Here is a 21,796-nt window from a genome sequence, read left to right as displayed (position 1 = left end):
GTGTGTGTGGGGGGGGGGAATAAAGACACATACATGCAAGCCATGATTTAAACAGCTCTACTTGGCAATACCAAGCAATTTAAAGACAACATGCATATCAAGGGAGCTTTTAAGTACGTACTGACTAAAGCCAGTGGATCTGGTTAATGTGCCCCCAGGGAATAACATTAGAGACAAAGCATGAAAAAGGCTGCTTCACCAATATATGCAGATGATAGTGTGCACATAAAACTGACTAAAAGGGTCTTTATATCATTAAAAAAAGCTCTCCCCAGATATTTAAGACACAGAACTTCATTACACCCTAATCAAGCCCTCAAGAAACCAATGGTCCTCTGTAATGCAATGGTCAGTGAAACTTATGCTGTTCCCAGACTATTGGGCATAGAACATGATTTATTAAGTGCCTCGAAAGAGACTAGGCATCTTGCAAAGATTAAGAGTATACAATCCCTGCTTGCAGGCTTACAGTCTAAGAAGACACATGACACAAACACAAAAGAGAAGGAAAATGGAAGAGGCAGAGCTGTACTTACAGTATTGTGGCAATAACATGTTTGTAAATAGCCATTTGTCCAGTCTTCTGTGGTGAGTAAGGATCTCCTCCAGGTGATTAGGCATGGAAGCATTTCAAGAGTTGGTTAATTCCTTCTTATGTGCCATAAAAATATCTAACATGTGCATGTGGGGAAATGGGCTACTAAAAAACTTCTATGGTCGAGGAACTGATTGGCAATGATGCCATTAGTGTGACAAGCCACCTGCTGCCAGTTTTTGGGTAATGTTGGAGCAGAAGTTGGGAAACTTTCTCATGTTAAGTACTGCTTTCCCATGGGGGGGGGGGATCTCTCATATCAAGAATGAATGGGGCCAAAGTTGAGGGTCAGTGGAGCTGAAGTCAAAAGTGAATGGGGCCAGCACTGATGGTAGTCCACCCATTTTCCTCCTGTCACCCTTTCTCTTCTTCTTCTCTCTCTCCTGCCCTCCTTCCTTCCCTCCTCTCTTCTCTCTTTGCCCTCCTCACTGAACCCACTTCCTAGGCAGACAGGAAGTGGAAAAGCAAAGAAACTAAAGATCAAGTGTTGAGCCAGTTGACCTCCTGCCCTGCCTCCTGCCCAATACAGAACATCATGGATGCCGTTTATTTGTGGGAACCACATTATAGTGCCACTGTCACCTTGTTGTTGCTGAGATTTTTGGCTGTTTTTATTTCAAAGGGGAGCAGGTTGGTCTTTGTTCATGCCGTATTCCTTCACACATACAACCTGTGTGCTGGGACAAATTGGGAAGTCAAACCAAGCTTCCTCCCGATATATAGAAAATGATACATGCACTAGAGAGAGAATTTTGCAACCTGAAGCCTGCAGAGACTCAGCTGCGCTTTTACTTACCATCCTTCAAAGGGTGTTTGATCCTTAGATAAAGCATTTGTTAATACTTTAAAGATTTCAACTTAAGATCTATAAAGAGCCTTTCCTTTCCCTTTTTTTTTCTTCCTGAGGTGGAAAAACTACCATATGTGATAATTTTTCTTAAGTATGAAATTCTCTTCAATACCTGGAGCACAATATTTCCCCTCGAGGCTTTCTAGAAAAACATAATATATCACTGAAAAGTTTAAAAACTACTTAGTTTGTGTGCATGTGGAGGAAGGCTTATGTTTTAAGAGATGGGCATCAAGCAGAAATACAAACCGTAGAGTTAAATGATTCAATTTATCAGAATCTTTTCAACTTCCTTCTTGTCAAAATAAGGCTGTGTGTTTGTTTGTGTGTGTGTGTGTGTGTGTGTATGTGTGTGTGTGTGTGTGCGACTAAAAAAAAGCCCCACAGAGCTGGGCAATAGCTTGAAGGACATCCATTCCAACACCATTTGTCCAGTGCAGGATCTGCAATTGGGATGCTACTGCAACAGCCCTGACAGATGGCTATCTGGCCTTTACTTAAATGCCTCCAGCAAAGGAGAGTAGCAAGGGCTGCTGGAGGTGTGGGGCCATATGTTTTGTGGAAGAGACATTGGGGTGCCTCACTGCTATTGAGACTGTTTTCTTCTCCCACCTCCCTAGGTATTATATAAAAACTGGTGACTGGCAAGGGCATGAACTGTAGGGCTCTTGCCCTGTGGTCCTCAGCTGAGAGTGAGCAGTTGGAGCACAAGTTGAAGAGGTCATTAATGGCTATAAAATAGTAGCATTACCCAAGTTCTGGAATATCTTCCTTCTGGAGGCATGTGTTGGTTGGGTCTTAATGGAATTTTACTTAGTTTTTTCTCTCTAGTTTTGGGTGGCTATAGCTGGATTGGTTTTGAGTTTGTATTACAGTATGGGTGTTTGGTTTTTTTTTGGTACTGATTATATATTTTGGTTTATATATTGTAGTTTTGTTACTGAAATACTATACCACACATTCAAACCAAGACCATACAGATGGAGCATTCCATATCCCTGCATGTTTCTAGAGGGGGAAAATATATTTTGCAGTTCTTATCTCTCATGGGGTCAGGGTGGAGAAAGTTTCCTGATCTTGACAAATATATTCTTGCTTGAAAAGAAAAGAAAAGGTGGAAGAACAAGGATTTGCTTGATGTTGCCTTGGCATTATTTGTTCTGTTGGTTTTAAATGAATATGTAGGTCACTTTGAATATGCAGAGTGCTGGATTAAAATACATATGGGATCCCATTGATAAAGGAAAGTGAAAAGGTTGTGAGTTCCCATCATCAGTAGCTACACAACTCTGAGGATCTCAGAGTTCCTCAGATTTAATTTTTGCCTGAAGGTTTGTTTCAATGTTAAGTGGCAACATAGACCTATGTGGAACACTCAAACATTTGCACATGTGGATTCTGTCCAGTTAAATTTGGGCTTCTCCTCAGAATTCCTCAGATGCCTGCTTGGTGAAATAACCTTCAGATTTGCTTTGAATTTCACATTAAGCAAATGCATTGATACATGTTTCCCCTCTGCTAAAAAGAACTTCTGAATGGTGGACTCAACAGTGCCTCATCTTATTGCGACACTACATTACAAAGGACATAAATGGCTATTACGCTCTGAAAAACTCTCCATCAATTGCTCATTGGCCACAAGCTTTTTATGGTTTTTTTAGGTCATCATTTTGAAACAGTCGCATCTCCGACAATTAAAGTTTTTGTTCTGATCTCCTTTACAGTAGGATCAAAAAGCCATCTCCCCTCCCCTCCCCTTTGGGGGGATGTGTGTTCAAGTGTCCATCATTTGTGGCTGGTAATAGAATTGCCTTTTATGAATCAAAAGGGCTCAGATCAAAACAAGAGGAGGAAAGGTTGTAAGACAATGGAGCAGCTGTGTTTCTTATGAAATAGACCAGGCTGTGGTGTGAACTCAGAGGAACAGTGGCGTGTTAAGTAACTAAAGCAGAAATAGGAAACCTCAAGCCTAGGGGGCAAAATGTTGCACTTCAGGTCTTTCTCTACAGTACTCCCCACACAGCACCTCTCATTGCCCCTGCTCCATACTCTCCTCGAGTGCTTTTGCTCAGCTTCAGTGTGTCCTTGAGCTGTAATGATGCCTCTTGCTTGCCCGCACAGAGGTGTAAGAACCACATCAATTGCTCCACCTACATTTTGCTTCTGGCTGCACCCACCACTTTCTATGTAGCCATTGAAGGAATGCGGCACATGGGCCAAAAATAGTACCAGACCTCTGATCTAAGGGATTCCCTTCCCATCTCCACTCTTCAATGGGAATTTAACAGTATTTATATACAATCCAATAACAGAGGTTCTCCAACCAGTCTACATATAAAATTTTAACCCATATATATATATATATATATATATATATATATATATATATATATGCTTTCGTAGATTTTCACGGGTACAGGAATGCAGGTTTTGGTGTCCTCGGGTGTCTTCCCGTGTAAAAGTTGGGGTGTCTAGGTGACGTTTCGACGAGGTCTCACTCGTCATCTTCAGGCTGGTGCTTTCGGCTTCTTGTTACTGGAACAGAGCAGGATCTCAGTGTTTGAGTTCCTATAAATACTGTTGAGGGGGTGTGGTGTATAGCCTCCAATGTTCTGGGCAGAGAGGAAGTTCCCAGGCTAGTGTGCCTTTTCTTCTTTTGTTCCTTAATTACTTGAGGGATATCTTGAGTGATTTCTTGAGTGATATCCTGAGTACCACTTAGGTGGGTCATTAGGTGTGGATTAGTTGCTAAAGTCTTTGTGTCTTGACCTCTTGAACTTTGTGAAGAGTTTTTCTGAGAAGATGGCTGTACTGCACTTAGTTGTGCTCTGGCTTGGCTTCGTGTATAGGGGCGAGCTGTGGTTTTGTGGCCTGTGTCAGCCAGATCTGTGTAGGGATTGCAGGGGGGTGCAGCATCCGGAGGTGCCACCATGGTTTGGCTACTGGATGGTGTCTGTAATTTGTCTGTGGAGAGGGTCTGGGTTTGGGTCTGGTGTGGTTGATTGGTGATAGCGTTCTGTGTGCCTCTGGATCTGGTGTCAGTTTTTGTGGGGAGGGCTAATTTCCAGATGTCTGGCAAGCGGGATGTGTCGTCACGCTTGTTCATGTTGTGAGGGTGTTTCTCTATCTCGATGGCTTCCATGATTATTCTCTTGTGGTGATGTTCCATGTTAAAGAGCAATTTGGAATCTGCAAAATTAATTTCGTGTCCTGTTTCTTTCATGTGTTGGAAAAGAGAGGAAGTTTTTTCTTCTTTTTTGACGGCATTCTTGTGTTCTGCGATACGTGCATTTATTCGTCTGTTTGTTTGTCACAGAAGAAAACAATGGCATGGCCCTCCTTCCTTATATCAAGGGCACTACAGATAAAATTAGCAAAATCCTCCATAAACACAATATCAAAACAGCCTTTTGCACCAACCAAAAAATAGCCAATATCCTCAGAAACCCCAAGGATAAAATCCAGTTGGAAAACCAAGGGGTCTATGAAATACCCTGCAAAGTCTGCCCAGCCACGTACATTGGACAAACAAACAGACGAATAAATGCACGTATCGCAGAACACAAGAATGCCGTCAAAAAAGAAGAAAAAACTTCCTCTCTTTTCCAACACATGAAAGAAACAGGACACGAAATTAATTTTGCAGATTCCAAATTGCTCTTTAACATGGAACATCACCACAAGAGAATAATCATGGAAGCCATCGAGATAGAGAAACACCCTCACAACATGAACAAGCGTGACGACACATCCCGCTTGCCAGACATCTGGAAATTAGCCCTCCCCACAAAAACTGACACCAGATCCAGAGGCACACAGAACGCTATCACCAATCAACCACACCAGACCCAAACCCAGACCCTCTCCACAGACAAATTACAGACACCATCCAGTAGCCAAACCATGGTGGCACCTCCGGATGCTGCACCCCCCTGCAATCCCTACACAGATCTGGCTGACACAGGCCACAAAACCACAGCTCGCCCCTATACACGAAGCCAAGCCAGAGCACAACTAAGTGCAGTACAGCCATCTTCTCAGAAAAACTCTTCACAAAGTTCAAGAGGTCAAGACACAAAGACTTTAGCAACTAATCCACACCTAATGACCCACCTAAGTGGTACTCAGGATATCACTCAAGAAATCACTCAAGATATCCCTCAAGTAATTAAGGAACAAAAGAAGAAAAGGCACACTAGCCTGGGAACTTCCTCTCTGCCCAGAACATTGGAGGCTATACACCACACCCCCTCAACAGTATTTATAGGAACTCAAACACTGAGATCCTGCTCTGTTCCAGTAACAAGAAGCTGAAAGCACCAGCCTGAAGATGACGAGTGAGACCTCGTCGAAACGTCGCCTAGACACCCCAACTTTTACACGGGAAGACACCCGAGGACACCAAAACCTGCATATATATATATATATATATATATATATATATATATATATATATATATATATATATATATATGGAAGCATGGCATCTAGGTAAACTTCATTAGGAAGCTTACTCAGCCATGCGGTGAATTAGAATATAAACTTTAATGTGGGGTGCAGAGAGGAGGAGAGAGAGAAAGCAGAAGGTGAAATAGGAGTGAGGAGTCATGATTAGTGTGACCTTCTAAGCATCACCCCAAAGAAGAAACATGTTGCCATAAAAGGGGGCACAGATATTTATATAAATTTTAAAATTTTCATATGCACATTTTAAAATAATTGCAATGACTCAAATAAAGAATGCAATACAGATCTCACTATAGTGGGGAAGACTCTGACCAGGGTTGACTTCTGTGCCTGTTTTGTCTGCTGTCCAAGGTGCTGATAACTGCTGACGGGCAACATATAGACCTTGCTTTCCCTTCTTACGGTTCTTTATCTTTAAACCAGACTTGGACCTCCGAAGTCATCTGTCAGCCTGTCGAACAGAAGACACACAACTGACCTATTTGTGATTTGAGCAATGGCAACCAAGCAACAGCCATCAGAACAGCCAATTCACTGGGTGTTGGCTTATGACTGCCAGATACCCTACCAGATACCCTGCCAGATACCAGTATTGGCTTATGACTGCCAGATACCCTACCTTTTAAGAGCTTCAAGGGAGTGAGAGAATACATGGAGCACCTATAGGGCTGCCTGCTAAAATGGTCATGAAATAGTCATATTGAGCACCGGGACAGGAAGGTACTGCTGCTTACCACGCTGCTGCATTCAGACACTTAAAGCTACAACCAACATCCCTAGATCTGATCCTCAGACTTATTGCATATATCAGTAAATTTCTACTGTCTGTAAAAGAGATAGGTCTAAGTAATTACCTTAGAGCATAGACTGATTACCTTCAGGTTGACATTGGTTCAGACCTTTTTCATAGATGAAGCCATTGAGGTCAGAAGGTTGTATCCATCTAAGTAGTACTCAGAGTAGACCCACTGAAATTAATGGACTTGACTAACTTAAATCCATTGGTTTTCATGGGTCCACCCTGAAGATGACTTAGTTGGTTAAAACCCAGAAGACTTCAACAGCTACTGGTTGGCTGGCTTAAAAACATGAGTTGACTTGGACATAACAGACTTGGCTTTATAAATCATGGCTTGTTTAGCTAGGAATCCATATTGTGCCTGCTTATCCCCTTCCTCCCATCCTCTCCTTTTGTACCACAGTTGCCACTTTTATCATGATTACTTTAAACCAAAGTTTCTTGTTACATCTGAATCAGAAAAAACTGATCCTCAATATAAAGCTATAAATGTGCTTTAACAGAGCCAGCTGATGGTGTTAAACACTAAACGCATGCTAAAAGAGATTACTAATTATATTATCAGTACAATATCCATTTAGCTTAATCTCGGATTCCTTTCTCTACTGCCTTACACTGCTGTATTTAAAATGTACCTTAACAGGATGTGGGGAATGAACATTCTTAGCATTTTAGATATTTCATGCCTTGCATAGTTGTTATATGCATGTTTGTTACTAGGATGGCTCAAAGCCTCCAGTTCCTATTGTTGCAGAACATTATTGCTATGACAATAGTGTAGTCATAGCAATGTCCCAAGCCAAACTATGTTTGATCCTCAAGTGGATAAAAGGCTTAATTGGACAAAGAAATAAAAATAGCCTGCCATTCAGAAGTTCCATGACCTGTTTTTCAGTTATACATCTATGATCCTGAAGAAAATTGTAAGTCTGGAGTTTGCTAATAGAACCGAGAGCAGAAAATGAAGCTGAATGTTGGAAGGGTTGGGGACAGATAAAAGAAACTATTTCTTCATGTACAGTTAAACTATGGAACTTGTTCCCATGGGAGGCAGTGATTTGCGTCAACTTGGGTTGCTTTAGAGTAAAATTAGACAAATTCATGGAGGATAAGGCTATTGGTTGTTGATATTTCTTCCGGCAATCTTAATTCCAGCTAGGGATTCATCCAGCCCAGCCTTTTGCATGATGAATTCTGCATATAAGTTAAATAAGCAGGGAAACAATATACAGCCTTGTCGTACTCCTTTCCCAATTTTTCCAACAAAGGTCCGTATAGTGAAAGCTATGGTTTTCCCAGTAGTGATGTATGGAAGTGAGACCTGGACCATAAAGAAGGCTGATCGCCAAAGAATTGATGCATTTGAATTCTGGTGTTGGATGAAACTCTTGAGAGTCCCATGGACTGCAAGAAGATCAAACCGATCCATTCTGAAGGAAATCAGCCCTGAGTGCTCACTGGAAGGACAGATCCTGAAGCTGAGGCTCCAATACTTTGGCCACCTCATGAGAAGAGAAGACTCCTTGGAAAAGACCCTGATGTTGGGAAAGATGGAGGGCACAAGGAGAAGGGGACAACAGAGGACGAGATGGTTGAACAGTGTTCTTGAAGCTACGAACATGAGTTTGACCAAACTGCGGGAGGCAGTGGAAGACAAGGGTGCCAGGTCCATGGGGTCACAAAGAGACGGACATGACTAAACGACTAAACAACAACAACAGCAAGAGAAGAGAAGACTCCCTGGAAAAGACCCTGATGTTGGGAAAGATGGAGGGCACAAGGAGAAGGGGGCGACAGAGGGCGAGATGGTTGGATAGTATTCTCAAAGCTACCAACATGAGTTTGACCAAACTGCGGGAGGCAGTGGAAGACAGAAGTGCCTGGCGTGCTCTGGTCCATGGGGTCATGAAGAGTCGGACACAACTAAACGACTAAACAACAACAACAACAAAGGCTATTGGTGACCATGATGACTATGCTCTGCCCTCATGGCTGGAGACAGTTGAGCTCTAAATACCAGTTGCTGGAAACTGCAGGAGAGGAGACTGCTCTTGTGCTCAGGTTCTGATTTGCTGGTTTCCCACAGGTATCTGGTTGGCCGCTGTGAGAACAGGATACTGGACTAGATGGCTATTGGCCTGATCCAGCAGGCTCTTCGTATGTTTAGCTGCTGCCCCATTGCACTTAATCTTGAAACCATACTCAAAAAACAAATACAGTCAAATGTTGTCAAACTGAATGACAACAAGATATCTGGAGAACTTTAATTTACCAGGCAGAATTCACTGTCCTCTTTAAATAACTTTTGTGAGTCAGATTAGGAAGGTCATAATGAACATTCACTGCATCTCAACCTTTTATTTCAGAAAGAGTTTCTGAAATTGATACAATTCCTTCAAATTTCAAGATTTAGCTGGCCCTGACAAGCCACACAGAAGACACAAAAGGGTGTCTGCTTTGCATGCAAACATCATCTCCCTCAAAATTATCCTAACATATGCAATTCATATACACTGAATATTAAGAACTGTCTTTGCCCTTATCTTCCCATGTCTGCATGTTCATCCATCCGAAAACATCTGCACATTGAACGAGATGTCAAGCAGAAGGCTAGTCCTTTCTTATGATGACTCTCCAACGGTTTAAAAATAGAGGTGGTTTTTGTTTTGTAAATCAATGAGGTAAAGATGTCAGAATCGCAATCTGCTGCCACGCTCGTCACATCCACACCACTCTTTTAAGGAACTCTTTACCATTTTGAGAGTCATGACTTTCCACAAAGAATCCTAGGAACTGTAGTTTGTTAATGGTGCTAACCTCACAGACCAGCAATTCCCAACATCCTTAAAGAAACTACAGTTCCCAGAATTCCCCATGACTATTCAAGTGGTATAAGTGTGCTTTAAATGTATGGTGGGTAGATGTGATTCCCCTTTCCATTCCACATATTCAGCGTCTTCTGTTCTTTTCTTTTCCTTACAAAAATGTATAGATGGCTTAATCAAATAAATCTCTTAAGCCGTGCACATATTGAAATAATTATCAATAAAACTCAGATGAAATCAGCAAAACATTTTTGCATGTGTGTTCATGTGGAGAATGTGTGAAAGGGACTTTAATCTTTTCCAGGTGCTGTGATTTGGGGCTTTTCAGTATCAAGCAATTCAGTGCCTTAGTTTTGTCCCAAAACAATTACAAACGTCCAGCAGCATGCTGGCCTACAGTCCTGTTTCATGATCAAGCACCCTGAGCATCCAGAAACCAGTGCAATAAACCCAAGGCCCTCCAAGGAAACAACAAGGCAATATTTAATATTCACTGGCTTTCTTGCCATATAAAAGCACCACACTGAACCTGCCGCAATTGCATTTCAGAGGGCAATCAGTATTCCTTATCTAAAGCAGCTGCTGTACAGCTGCAGCTCTTACTGTGCTTTATACATTTGTATCGGCATAGGAGAGGAGTATGACTTAACTTGTTGTGGTATTTAATTGGCTTATCCTTTAAATAATAGTAATTAGCATCAGAGTGTGAAGTTTTATAAGATTACCACTAGTAGTACGCTTTCCTCTTTTCTCATGTTTGGTACAGCTTCTGATGTAACTTCCACTGTTTTCTATTGCTCCCCTTCCTCACAGACCTGCTCCCTGCTCTTATATGTGTACGAGTGGCCCTTTCTTTCTTTTGGAGGTTTCAGATGTTGCAAGATGCTATGGCAAGCAGCTGTCTGAGTGTGCTTTGCTGCAGGGATGGGTAATGTGTAGTCCTTTAGAAGTTGCTGGACTCCAGATTCCAGCAGTCCCAGCCAGCAGAGCCAATGGTCAGGGATGATCGGAGTTATAGGTTCCCCAATTCCTGTTTTACTGCTATATCTGGAAGCATCTCAGATGTTAGTGACTTGTGGAGGTCAGTTGGTAGATCACCACACTTCAACTAGCGTGATGTATCAGCAGAGTAAGTGGCACGCTAGCAGAGGTTTCAAAGAATTCCTGCTCTCAGCAGAACAGCTCCTTCCTGGTTAAGGCCAAAACTAATCTCCCACACAGTTCAAATTAACAAAGTGTTTATTGTCTCCAGACACAAGACAAAGCTAAACCTTACTATCTACTCTATACTGTTCTTCTGGTCTTCAAAGTAAATTTACATATGTACAGATCCACTAGCACTATCACCATGCTAGCTAATGCTGCTGCGTAAAACCCACAGCCTTTTCCCCTGAGTCTCACAGATGCAGTGTCAGATGCTGACAGCAAACAGGTTAGGACATGGACAAAACACCAGGCCATGATGAAAGCAATGCCCTAGAGACTATTATACCTGTTTCTACACAAAAGCATATTTTCTGAACCATTGGGAGGGTGATTGGCTCAGCAAATCATACACTCAACCTCAGTGGTGTTCTGTCAGGGACTGGACTGAAGAGGAATGGAGGGGACTGCCCCCCCTCTTCCTGCACCTTCCCAAGAAGAGGAGGGCAGTATAGATTTAGAACAGTGGTTTGCAGAAGGTCCTAGTTCAGAGGCTGCAGAGGGGAAAATCTGGGAAACATTGGGAAAGGAAGGAGGGAAGAAGGAAGTAGGGAGAGCAGGAAGAAGAAGCACCAGGGGGGAGACAGCTGACAGACTCGGTGTCTCTAGAAAGCATTCCTGACCCCACCCCAGGACCAGGCATGCATTGAGAGTACAGTGGTGCCCCGCAAGACGAACGCCTCGCAAGACGAAAAACCCGCTAGACGAAAGGGTTTTCCGTTTTGGAGGCGCTTCGCAAGACGAATTTCCCTATGGGGTTGCTTCGCAAGACGACAGCCCATAGGGAAATCTCCGGGACAGTGGGGAAGCGCAGCGCGTCTTCCCCGCTATCCTCGGACCTCCTCCGAAGCCTGGCGGCGGGGCGGGGACACCTCCTCCCACCGCCGGGCTTCGGAAGGATGCCCCGATGCCCGGCGGCGGGGCGGGAAATCCTCCCTCCGCCGCCCGGCATCAGAACGATGCCCCGATGCCGGGCGGCGAGGCGGGAACGCCTCCCCCCGCCGCCCGGCTTCGGGGCGGGAAAGCCTCCCCCCGCCGCCCGGCTTCAGGGCGGGAAAGCCTCCCCCCGCCGCCCAGCTTCGGGGCATCGTCCCGATGCCGGGCGGCGGGGCGGGAAAGCCTCCCCCCGCCGCCCGGCATCGGAACGATGTCCCGAAGCCAGGCGGCGGGGCAGGAAGGTCTCCCCCCGCCGCCCGGCTTCGGGGCATCGTCTCGATGCCGGGCAGCGGGGCGGGAAAGCCTCCCCCCGCCGCCTGGCTTCGGAACGATGTCCCGAAGCCGGGCGGCGGGGCCGCGAAGCCTGGGCGCGCTGGCAACTCTCCGCAAGGAGCGCTCCCGCTGCTTGTGGAGAGGTCCGCGAAGCCTGTCCTGGACCTCTTCTGAAGGCAGGCGGGGGGCAAAAGTCTTTGTCCCCCCTGCCTGCCTTCCCAGGGGCTTTTAAATCGCCCCGGACAGCGGAGAAGTCCTCCGCTGTCCCGGGCGATTTTAAAATGCCGCCCGCCAGAAGAGGTCGGGGGAAGGCGGTTTCCATAGGAACGCATTAATTGATTTTCAATGCATTCCTATGGAAAACCGTGCATCGCAAGATGAAAAACTCGCAAGACGAAGAGACTTGTGGAACGAATTAATTTTGTCTTGCGAGGCACCACTGTATTAGAACAGAAAGCTCAGAGGCAGAAAGCGCAGATTACCTGGTGCAGGGATGACATAGAATTTGAGAGACTGAGGGGGTGGGGCTTTACTTGGAGCAACATCATTATCTAAGAGAGACTGCATCCCTTCATCTCTCTCTGTTAATATTGAATAAACTACTTGGTAAGAACTCTTCTTGTTTATCTGCTTCTTGGCTGCCACCGTGGGAGGGATAGGATTCCCTGAAGCCTGGCATGTTCCTATGGCAAGCCAGTGCACCCTTCTAGCAGAACACCCAGACTGGGGGATGTGCTCCTCAAGACATGAGACCAAGCACCGTACAATATGAACCCATTGTTCATGTTACACCAAAATCAGAGAGCTCCGCTTATTAAGACTCTCATGTAAGAATGCCTTATAGGTTTTCTAAAAATAATATTTTATTCTTCTTTCCAATAGAAAGTTACATTTGTTACTCAACAATTATCTTCCAATTCAACAAAATTAAAGACTTTCCACTCACTCAACATCTAGATTTATTGTTGTTGTTGTTGTTGTTTAGTCGTTTAGTCATGTCCGACTCTTTGTGACCCCATGGACCAGAGTACGCCAGGCACTCCTGTCTTCCACTGCCTCCCACAGTTTGGTCTGGGATTTGTAGGTCTGTGAGGAGGAGGAGGAGGGGGAGGAGGAGGAGGAGGAGGAGGAGGAGGAGGAGGAGAAGAAGAAGAAGGAGGAGGAGGAGGAGGAGGAGGAGGAGGAGAAGAAGAAGAGGAAGAAGAAGAGCTTGGATTTGATATCCCGCTTTATCACTACCTTAAGGAGTCTCAAAGCAGCCAACAATCTCCTTTCCCTTCCTCCCTCACAACAAACACTCAGTGAGGTGAGTGAGGCTTGGAGACTTCAGAGAAGTGTGAAAAGCCCAAGGTCACCCAGCAGCTGCATGTGGAGGAGCGGGGAAGCGAACCCGGTTCACCAGATTAGGAGTCCACCGCTCCTAACCACTACATGACGCTGGCCTCTCTGAGAGGGAAGCTGCAATGCCCAGGATCATTTGGGGGACGTCATGTGCTTTTAATGCTCACTGGATGCACTTTAAATCATAGCATCCGAGAACTGTAGAGTTTTGAGGGACCCTGAGGGTCATCTAGTCCAACCCCCTGCAATGCAGGAATCTCAGCTCATGGCAGGTGGGCATCCAAGCTCTGCTGAAAAACCTCTAAGGAAGGAGAGTCTACCACCTTCCAAGGGATTTCCTCCCACTGTCAAACAGCTCTTGCTGTCAGAAAGTTCTTTCTGGAGTCGGAATCTCCTTTTGGTCGCTTGAAGCCATGGCTTCAGGTCCTGAGGGCCTCTGGAGCAAGAGAAAACAAGCTACTTCCCTGTGATGCCCTTGAGATATTGACAGGGCTCTCATATCCATGTCCGGAGGGACAGGGAGCAAAACATCTCTCTCTCCCCTTTCTCCACCCCATGCAGAATGGCAAGGGGTCTATGCATCTGGCTCGGAATAAGGTGGTGGGAGTTTGAAGCCCAGCCAGGGGCTGGCTGTGGGCAGGATCCTTGCACTGCTAGGGGTTGGACTAGCTGACCCTTGGCAACCCCTTCCAACTCCACCATTCTCTTGAGCAGCTGAAGGAACGGGTGGGGGAGTAAGATGCAGAAGAAGGGGAGGCACAACCACACACCCCAACAGCCCCCTCTGGCCTGACCCAGAGGGATCAGGGATGGCCTTATCCCAGCACACTTTGACCCCCCCCCCATTTTTATTTTTCTTCATTCAGCTGCTGGACAACCCAGCAGCCTGTCCCCTGTTTGCCAGCTGATGTCACAAAGTGCTGCTTTGCAAGCAAGCCTTATAATGCCCTCAAAGGGGATGCCTGTCAGATGACAGTGAGAGTTGGTAGAGAAAGATGGATTCTCAAGGTAGGAGGCCAAGAGGATATGAGCAGCAATATTATTATTGTGAGGTGATGCTATTAGAATTCCAAAGGGAATGCCAAGCAGGGAGGGAGGGGGAAGAGAGAGAGTGGAATTCTGGTGGAGACAGTAGATGCTTGGAAAGGGAGTTTGAATGGGGGGGGCAGGTGAGAGTCGGTTGAGAGCGGTGGGTTCTAGAAGGGGGCACGAGGGGGGGCTGAAGCTGAGCTGGACTTAGAAGCAGCAGCACAGCCACCATCGCTCTGAGCATGTGGCCGTTCAATGCTGAAAGAAGGGGGTCTCTCCCAACTTGGCGGCAAGAGGAGTCCCTTAATTCAGGTGAGCCATGGAGCCAGGGCTTGGCTTGTACAGAAATAGTACCTCAGGTTAAGAACTTTGCTTCAGGGTGAGGACAGAAATTGTGCAGTGGCGGCACAGTGGCAGTGGGAGGCCCCATTAGCTAAAGTGGTACCTCAGGTTAAGAACAGTTTCAGGTTAAGAACGGACCTCCAGAACATATTAAGTTCTTAACCCAAGGTACCACTGTATTGCTAAAGCCCAGATGCCTCACCCCCCCCAAGCTTCACAGAACTGGGCTAGGCCTGATTATCATCTCCCAAAGCAACTTGTTGTTGTTGTTGTTTAGTCATGTCCACCTCTTCGTGACCCCATGGACGAGAGCACGCCAGGCACTCCTGTCTTCCACTGCCTCCCACGGTTTGCTCAAACTCATGTTTGTAGCTTCGAGAACACTGTCCAACCATCTCGTCCTCTGTCGTCCCCTTCTCCCTGTGCCCTCCATCTTTCCCAGCATCAGGGTCTTTTCCAGGGAGTCTTCTCTTCTCATGAGGTAGCCAAAGAACTGGAGGCTCAGCTTCAGGATTTGCCCTTCCAGTGAGCACTCAGGGCTGATTTTCCCCCTCCCTCATGCGCCAGACTGGTGCTATCATCTGGGATCCAGGCGCTTGCTGAGTCCTCTGTTTCCTTTGCAGGGAGGGAGCCTTTCCCCAACGTTTACTTCGTTCTGGCAAAATCCCTGGAGGGACGTGGCGAAGATCAGGTACTGGGGCAGAAGGAAGGAAGGGGTCCTTGTGGAACTTCTTTTGGGAGGGTCATAAAAAATGGGGCAGTAGTTTTTGGCCCAGCCCCTTCTCCTAAGATGCTTCCTACTTCCTCCACAGGGCCACGCCTCCAGGGATGAGGCTCCAGCACCAGCTCCCGGGACGAAGAGTGAGAGACCATTGTGGCGGTTCCCGGCTCCTGACCCTCACCTGTCTCCCCCTCTGTGCGGGCATGGCTTCTTCCTGGCCCTACTTGGCGCAAAAGCAGCATCTCAAGAGTTATTCCGGAGCTTGAGGAGACTTTGGCTGCTGCCTCTGTGCCAGGCCGGTCGGGACGGAGCCCAGATGCCTGTACGGAGGAGGACAGGGTGGGGCAGCTTATAAGATCAGGTAGGAGGAAATGCCCCCTTCCCAGGTCCCCCACCCTTCTGCCCCAGACTAGGACTAGCATGGCTGGGAGCCAGGCATCGGCTGATGTCTCCCGTTGTTTTGCGGTGAGGAGAAGATTCATCCTGGGAGCTTCCACATCCCAGGAGGGACTGGAGCCGAGACAAAGGCCTCTCGCCTCCAAGGTAAGGGGACAGGGGGATTTTATTGCTTTGCCACTAGCGATTTGTGGGTTTGGGGGTGGCAGGCAGGAGGCGTGTCGCAATCCCATCCCCCTTCAGGATGCCACCCGGGGCAGCCCACCCCCCATCGGTACGCCCCTGGCCACAAACAGGATTTGAACCCAATCTGCTCACCTGGGACTTCCTGCAACGTCGTCTTCTTCTTCTTCTTCTTCTTCTTCTTCTTCTTCTTCTTCTTCTTCTTCTTCTTCTTCTTCTTCTTCTTCTTCCTGCAAAGGCTTCTTTAGATCAGGGTTCTGCAATACGGTGCCCTCCTGATGTTGTTGGACTGCAACCCCCATCACCTTTGACCACTGACTGCACTGGCTGGTGTTGGCTGGCACCAGAGTCTCAGAGTACTAGATTGGCTACCTCTGATTTAAATGCTTTCTTTGTGTTTAATCTGTAAAACTGGAAAACAGTGTTGCACTCCTTCAGTGTCTTTTCCAGTTTTGGGGAACCCTTAGGCAAGCTGCTTTCAGTGTCCCCTCCCTGGCCATGTCCTCCTCCTTCCCATGAAGTCCCATGGTTCAGTGGTTGAGAACATGCAGAAGGACCCAGGTTCATTTGCAGTGCATGTGGGAAAAGACCTGAGACCTTAGGAAGTTCCTGCTGCTTTCAGTGTCACTGACCAGAGTTGTATAATAAAGGCAATATTTCCTCCTCCACCACCTCCTCCCCTTCTTCTTCTTCTTCTTCTTCTTCTTCTTCTTCTTCTTCTTCTTCTTCTTCTTCATCATCATCATCATCTCTTGCAAGCCTGAGCTCATTCTGAGCTTTGGCCTGCCTGACATTCACCCTGCAACTATTGGCTGCTCATGTATATTCCTCCTTTGTGATTTCCCCTTTCTTCCATTTCCTATACATGCCCTTCTTAAATCTCAGCTAATCTGTAACCTTCTCATGCAGCCACACTGGTTTCTTGAGATCCCCCACCACAATAGGCAGACTTGCCACCCAGCAGCCTGTTCATGAATCCAAAGAGTGACTTACGTCTTCCAATCTCAGCCAGAAAGAAAGCATTATCTCTCTGTTTCCACCACATCAGGTTCAAAGTGCTATAAGGTCAAGGTTGTGATTAGCTGGTGCTGCAAGGTTGCCTTTTTGATAATTTACCATGTAATTAGCATAGGGATTGCACTGATTTGTTTGACGGATTAGAGTTTGTCTTCATTTTGTTTTATGTTTCCAAGCTGTTGTTTTTCCACCCAGTTTTCTGTTTTAATGCTGCATGTGCAACCGCAATTTAAGGTCAAATTATTTTCTCATCACCTTGCTGAGGCGTGGAATGGAGTTAGAATTTGATTTTAATGTGTTTTTAAAGATATAAAATGGCAGTGCCGCTACTGTTGCTACCAGGGATGTTTAATTCTCTGTGCACTGCTATGATGATCAATGGTAAAACCCAAACATCTGAATAATGACAAGTTGGCTATTCCCTCTCAGCATCAAATGGTTAACAAGTATATCATTATTGTTTCTTTATATAGCATGCATTTTCCCAACCATTAGCGCCCGATTCAAACAGTTAAGCACATTACCAAGTTTTGATAGCTCTTTACAATCACCAATTTGATCCTAGTTCAGAGCACTACAATTCCAGCTCAGCTTGAAGTAGAATTAAGAGGCGTGTAAGTTTTACGTTGCTAGTGCAATCTTTAGATCTTTGCATGAAGTGGAACTCTTAACTTTAAGTTAAGTCTGCTTCAGACACCCTTTCTCCACTTAAGGAAGCACTGCTCTAGGAGGACTTATGGGTATCTCAACACTTTAGGCAGCAGGCACAATGACTGCACGTTACACCATGGTTATGCGGCTGTTTTCTGCTGTGGATTCATAAGATATGGAAGACTTTATACATATATGGGTGCCCTGATGGGTCTAGACTTCCCAAACACACACACACACACACACACACACACAAACAAACAAACACAGGTGTTCAAAGACACATCTTCAATACCTTATTACTCAGGAAAAACCCACAGTTGTGGTGCTGTTCTACTTCATTTATTTATTTTTTATTTATTTATTTTATTTATTGTATTTATATATCGCCCTTCATCCAGAGATCTTGCAGCAGTTCATTCTGAACTTTCTCAGAAAGCCACATTGGCCATTGTGGGAGCTGCCACACAGCTCATTCTATGCCTGTGTAGTAAGTCCTGGTGTATTAAATGGAACTTCCAAGTAAGTAGCCTAGGACTGGAGTCACAATGCAGTGGCCAAGAGCATGGGGTTGAGAAGTCGCTGCCTCAGCCACAAATTCAGTGGGTGGCCCTTTGATCTCATCATTGCCTTCCGTTAAGAGTTTGGGTGTAATCCTTGACGCCTCCCTTTCCATAGAGACGCAAGTTACAGCAACAGCCAAGGCGACATTTTTCCTCCTTCGCCTCATCAAGCAGTTGGTCCCTTACCTTTCCTGCCCCGACCTGGCCACAGTGATCCATGCAACGGTCAGCTCCAGACTTGACTACTGTAATTCGCTCTACGCGGGGCTGCCCTTGAAGCTGACCCAGAAACTCCAGAGGGTGCAGAATGCTGCAGCGAGGCTCTTCATGGGGTCTCTGCCATGGGAGCATATTCACCCAGTGCTTTTCAAACTGCACTGGCTCCCTGTAGAGTACAGGGTCAGATTTAAGGTGCTGCTTTTGACCTTTAAAGCCCTTCACGACCTAGGACCCTTGTACCTACAGGACCGCCTCTCCCGGTATGCCCCACGGAGAGCCTCAAGGTCCATAAATAGCAACACCCTAGTGGTCCCGGGCCCTAAGGAAGTTAGATTGGCTTCAACCAGAGCCAGGGCCTTTTCAACTCTGGCTCCGGCCTGGTGGAACGCTCTGCCTCATGAGACTAGGGGCCTGCAGGATCTGATTTCTTTCCGCAGGGCCTGTAAGACAGAGTTGTTCCGCCTGGCCTTTGGCTTGGAGCCAATTTGATTCCCTCCCTCTCTTTCTTTTTCCTTTCCTTCTCCTCCTGCGATGAGGCTACATTTTAATATGTTAATGTTTCAATATTTTAATGTTGTATTTTAATTTTGTTTTTAAGTTGTAATCATTCAACTTGTTTTTATTATTGCTTGTTAGCTGCTCTGAGCCCTGCCTTGGCTGGGGAGGGCGGGGTATAAATTATTATTATTATTATTATTATTATTATTATTATTATTATTATTATTATCTTGCCTCGCCTCACAACCTCCTAAAATCTGCTCGAGAAGGTTGGGAGGAAACCCCAGAGCAGGTTTAGTGGGTGTGCAGGGGAAAAGGAAGGGGAGACCTCCGTTGTGGAAGAGTAAATATTTGTACTGATAGAAAGGGTTACTTGGATATTGCCTACTGTGTGTTGTCAGAGATGGTATTGCATTTATATCTTGGTGTCTGCTTGCAAGTCTGTTTTTGTAGTTACAAGACAAGAGTGACCTGTTTGTGGTTATCCAAAACATAATTTTTCCTCACGCTCCCCCAGAACTGTTGGGAAATGCCCTCTTTTCAATTCATCACACACCCAAAAAATGCAGTATTTTGGGAAGTCATTTTCTCTCAGTCATTATTGGGTTTCATAATGAGAGAAAGGAGGCTGTTGAGTTTTGTCTTCTATCCTTTCTTCATTGCACTGAGTTTCCCCTCCATCCCTCCTGTGTGCATCAAATGATTCATATCACATGTACAGTAAATCGTAATGAATGCAGTGAGGCAAATATTCATAGTATTGCAATGCAAATGGAATCAGTGACTCAAGTCTTCACTGATTCTCCCCCAGAAACTTTGCAAATCTTGAAATGCTTTTGATGTTGCTCAAATATCCAAAAGCATTTCACCTGATGAGGGACCCCTAAATCTACTTAGAATTTTTATATAGGGGAAACCCAGTGACAAGCTATTGCTGTGTATAGCCTCCCTAGAGATTTTGAAAATCGTAGCAAAACTCTTGGATTTTCTTGAAATTCTTCAGATGTTTTGCCTCAGGAGAAATTTCTAAACTGCCTTCCAATTTTGTTTGAAGTGACATTTCAGTGGTAACTCTGGATTCATCCTTCTGGGAATGAAAATGGTGAATTGGGAGATACTTATGTCTTTTTGGACAAGGTACTAAGAGGAGAGAGACCTTTAGGGGAGAGACATAGGCCTAGGAGCTACCGAATAGGGTCTGATGCTGTTTTGTAAAGCCAAAATCTCATTTCTGTTAATGGGAGTCTTGCCCAAGTAAAAACTATAAGAGGATTAAAGGATGGAAAAAACAAGAATGAGATAAACACAGGAAAAAAATCACTTACAATAGCTGGGTTATTTGTAAAAAGGCTTCCTGTGTGTGTTCAGTACAATGCTCCTCATTTTTAGCAAAGCATCCTTGATTATAACAGACATCTGGTTACTGTAGACAATAGAGTATTTTTTTTTAAAAAGCAGGCATTATTAACAATAAAAATGCATTGAGTTTGTTGAGAACAAAACTGCATTTTATGCAGGTTACAAGCTGTGTCTAAAAGGAGTGAAGAGAAAGAATAGCAAATGAGGTTGCAGACAAGTTAAATCATATTATGGCAATGAAGCTCATGTGTGTGTTTATGTGTGTGCATGATAAGAAGAGGCAAGAAGAAGAATCGACCTAAAGAAATAAGAATTTGCAGTCACTGTTTTGGTTTAATGTCTTTTTTGGTTTAATCTATGAGGTTGAATTGTTTTTAATGTACATTACCATTAAATGTTTTGCCTAGCAAAATATGTGTGCACATTCTCTCCTTGCATAAATGATATTTTCATCTGAATGAGCAACATTGTTCAAAAGGGACCTATGCGCGCTTTTAAAAGAGAGCCTAACCAAGCTGGAAGTCCATGGGTCAATCACAACATCTGTGAAAGAACCATTGGAGGTGCAAGTGTCAGAGTGTGTCAGTTTGTAGTAGTATATAAGAACACCATGAGCTCTTTGCCATGTGTGAAATGGGTTACTCCTGCAGAGACCCAGTCCATGTGGTCACCCATTCTCCCTTTTTTCAGGTGGGAAATAATGTAGACTAACGCCCCCTTTGGATGTTATTACCCTAAGGCAACAAGGGTAGAACAGGAATGTGGAGAGGCGTGTTTAGTCCTGCCTCAAGGGTCTATGTGATTCCAGTCCTTCATGTGATTAATCTTCTGCAGCAGGGGGCCTCGTGTATCTTGTGGATGGTTCCCATGTAATTGGCTGCCCTAATCACAAAAGAGCCAGAAAGAGGTTTGTGGCCCCAGGGTCATTCCCACATTCAGTTCTCCAGCCAAGTACAGTGGTACCTCGGGTTACAGATGCTTCAGGTTACAGACGCTTCAGGTTACAAACTCCGCTAACCTAGAATTAGTACCTCGGGTTAAGGACTTTGCTTCAGGATAAAATTGTGCAGCGGCAGCGGGAGGCCCCATTAGCTAAAGTGGTACCTTGGGTTAAGTACAGTTTCAGGTTAAGAACGGACCTTCAGAACGAATGAAGTTCTTAACCTGAGCTACCACTGTAATGGGTACAAAAATGCATATACTAAGGTGTGCATATAGATGCCTATATAGTGAACTTGCATTATACAGTATATGTGGAAATTGCTTTGCAAAAATGTGTATATTGGATAAAATTACATATAAGCATGTGCACATCAGGAGAAATACATACACTGAAATGCTGATGAATTTTTGGGAGGACTGAACTTAAGTGGAGGACTAAACATAAGCTTCGAAAAATAAGAAACTGAGAAAACGGAAATTGACACATTAGCTTTTGTGGGCACTTATTGACAACAACAAATATGTATTTTGTTCCCCTTTCATTGCAAAACCCATCCAATGTAACATTCAGTCCATGGAGAGATGCA

General features: G+C 45.1%; 1 long non-coding RNA gene across 1 annotated transcript; it reads right to left on the bottom strand.

The window, feature by feature from the left end:
* Nucleotides 1-6,229: 6,229 nt before the first annotated feature.
* Nucleotides 6,230-7,448, bottom strand: LOC309371753. Its single transcript, XR_014169276.1, has 3 exons — nucleotides 7,347-7,448; nucleotides 6,767-6,880; nucleotides 6,230-6,363 (listed from the first exon to the last, which is right to left on the bottom strand). It is a non-coding gene; the product is annotated as an uncharacterized lncRNA (long non-coding RNA).
* Between the last annotated feature and the right edge of the window lie 14,348 nt (nucleotides 7,449-21,796).

The sequence above is a fragment of the Podarcis melisellensis genome (genome assembly GCF_964234715.1).
Source record: "Podarcis melisellensis genome assembly, chromosome: 6".
Taxonomy (NCBI): Eukaryota; Metazoa; Chordata; class Lepidosauria; order Squamata; family Lacertidae; genus Podarcis; species Podarcis melisellensis.
The sequence above is the reverse complement of the archived record's forward strand: the minus strand, read 5'-3'. Positions and strand labels throughout refer to the sequence as shown.